Here is a 2,969-nt window from a genome sequence, read left to right as displayed (position 1 = left end):
TTTCTGTGCCGCATTCCTCTCATATTCAGCATAGCGATCGGGATGTTTGGATTTCAGGTGATAAATTAAACCCGACGTGGAGAAAGTCTTTGCAGATGAAATTTCGGCATTACATGTTTTGCAAATCGCTATCTGTGGGTCTTTCTCAGATTTACTGAAATACGTCCACACCGCAGACATGCTGCTTTCGACATGCACGTGCGGGCCGCAGTTTCTGTTTGCGTCATCACAACAAACTGTTTCGGCCGTGTTTTTTCGGTGATCAAAGTCTTTCGGGCAAAAAACGAAAATGCACTTTTGGGCCATTTTCGGCCGAAAACTTTCGGTGGCCGAATATTCGGTACATCCCAACTAATTAATTGTTAATGGCTTCTGATTCCGGCCGTCTATCTATATTGATTCTTTTTGATCTTAGTGCCACTTTGGACACTACAGATCACACAATTTTGATCAACCGCTTAGAGACTATCTTTGGGGTTTCTGAATCTGCATTAGAGTGGTTTAAGTCCTACCTTTCTGACCGTAAGCAGTTTGTTTTGATGGGGGATTGCAAGTCTAAGGTTGGTGTGGCGCAATCTGGTGTTCCTCAGGGATCGGCTTTGGGCCCATTACTTTTTAGTATTTACATTTATCCATTTGGCCAGCTTTTAAGATCACTTGGTCTTAACTATTACTTTTATGCCGATGACACTCAGATTTATATACATTCTAAACCTAATGTCAATATGCCTGTGTCTTTTCTCTCTCTCAATGTTTTACTGAGATCAAGAAATGGATGTCTGAAAATTATCTTTGTCTGAACAGTGACAAGACTGAACTGATGCTTATTGGTTCACCTCATCAGTTGTGTAAAGCAGAGTCCGTAATCTTAATTTTGGATGGCTCTGCTTTACAATTCCAAAATAAACAAAAAAATTTGGGGGTGATATTTTATGCCAATTTAACATTTGACCATCATGTTCGTAGCACTGTCAAAGCATCGTTTTTTCATCTCAGAAACATTGCCAAATTACGTCCCACACTGTAAAAAATAAACCGTACATTTTACGGTAAAAAAACGGCAGCTGTGGTTGCCAGAACTTTACCGTCAAAAGTACGGTAGGAACGTTATTCATTTTACAGGATTGCACCCATTGTACTGTATATTTTATGGATTTTAATTGTTTTTTTTACGGTTTATAACTGTTCAATCAATGTTTATGTTGTTATAAAATGCAGTTTATACCCGTCAAAATACAGGGTTTACATTGTAATAATTACGGGTTATAACCATCTTTTTTACAGTTCAGAACTGTTTAATTCTCTTAAAACTGTTTATTTTGTATTAATTACAGTTAAAACCTATAATTATTTCACAAAGAAGACAAGAAACTATTTAAACTAAGGAAAAAAACATTAAATATGTAAATGCTGTTAAACTATTTTTTATTATAAATAACCACAGTGAATTCAAAGCATCATTTAAATTACACTAGCTGGGAGCTAGAAGAGATAAGTTACATTTCTAAACATTCAGATTTTATCTTTTAGAAACTATTAAGAGTACTTTCATTCTAATTGAACACAAACCTAAATCAAATCATCAAAACCCATCAAAATCTATTAATAGACTTGGACATCAGTGTGGTCCCATGTATTTTTTTTTATTAAAGACTGGCAGGCATTTAAAACAATAAATGTATTTTTCTGTTCGTGTTTTAACAGAAGTAAAGAGTGGCTTAAGATCAGATTAAGATCATTCATTTAAAAATTTAGACTCAGAATTTAAAGAATTTCTGCTATCTAACTGCCACTTTAAACTGAGCTTGGGAAGATACAGTAGGTAACGGTTCAGATAAACATTTAATGTAAGAACTACTAAAGCAGAACAAGGCACAAGTGCTTACAGAGTATAGCTACCACTAAACATGTGGTTACAACGCAAGTCATTAACATTTCAATGTTCATAAAATTTAAACTGGGAAACCATTTGCAGGCCACCTTTACAAAGTCTCTCACCACTCATGATCAGAAAGGTCAGAGATTAGGGTGAAGGCTCTTGGGTTCACTGGGAGTCGCTCTTTGTTCTTCTTTTCCACAACTTTTGTGCCCTTTTCGGGATTGATGATGAAAAAACACCTTGAAAAGAAAGAAAAAACATTGAAACTCTGTAAATATTAAGTGAACCTCCCCTCCGAGGTGTCTTTCAAATACCTTTGCAGGAATTCAAGCACTGACGCCAGTTCAGTAGGGTAGTGAATGTTGAAACTGTAGTAACTGCCGAACATTAGGCAAACAGCAGCGATGAAAGTAGTGATGTCATCGTTCACATTCTTGCGAACAGCAGCATAGCAGGAGCGTCCTGTAGATACATTTTAGTTCAATGAAGACATGTACATGTAGCAAGGTAATTGTGTATTTACATATATGACTATCATACTGTTATGCGAGGTACGGGGGCGGAAGCCGGAGTAACGGCAAACATAAACTTTATTCAGCAAAGGCAGAGCCAACACAAAATACCCGTGCAGAATCGGGATAATCCGGCAAACGGCAGTTCAAAAGAATACATCCACGGTGCGTGAAGAAGGAAGCGCAGCACGGGGTGAAGCGACGGGGAAGCGTCTCTAGTCCGAGGTGCGCTGGGAAAGCCAAACGCGGCAGTGGAAAGGACGCGGAGTCCGGGAGGAGAGAGTATGCAGCGGAAGCAGCGGAAGCGCGAACACACACAGCAGGAACCTGCACGACCACGCATGAACCTACAATAACGGACCCCGAGTGTGGGTGAGTGAGTGGTTTATATGGAGGCAGGGAGAGAGTTCATAATGCACTTCAGCTGTGTGTGATTTGCGCTGCACGCGGGAGGCCTTGGCGGCAAAGGCAGCCTCTGAAGGAGGCGTGGCAGGTGGATTCCTGACACCACCCCCCCCCCAAAGGGGCGGCACCGGTGGGCCCGGGCACTCGGAGGAGGGCCCCTCCAGTCCTCCAGG

The 2,969-nt window shown here is 40.5% G+C and overlaps 1 long non-coding RNA gene across 1 annotated transcript; it reads right to left on the bottom strand.

Annotated features, from left to right (window-relative positions):
• Nucleotides 1–1,627: 1,627 nt before the first annotated feature.
• Nucleotides 1,628–2,742, bottom strand: LOC124389340. Its single transcript, XR_006926571.1, has 2 exons — nt 2,194–2,742; nt 1,628–2,118 (listed from the first exon to the last, which is right to left on the bottom strand). It is a non-coding gene; the product is annotated as an uncharacterized LOC124389340 (long non-coding RNA).
• Between the last annotated feature and the right edge of the window lie 227 nt (nt 2,743–2,969).

This window comes from Silurus meridionalis, chromosome 7 (assembly GCF_014805685.1).
Source record: "Silurus meridionalis isolate SWU-2019-XX chromosome 7, ASM1480568v1, whole genome shotgun sequence".
Lineage (NCBI taxonomy): Eukaryota > Metazoa > Chordata > Actinopteri > Siluriformes > Siluridae > Silurus > Silurus meridionalis.
The sequence above is the reverse complement of the archived record's forward strand: the minus strand, read 5'-3'. Positions and strand labels throughout refer to the sequence as shown.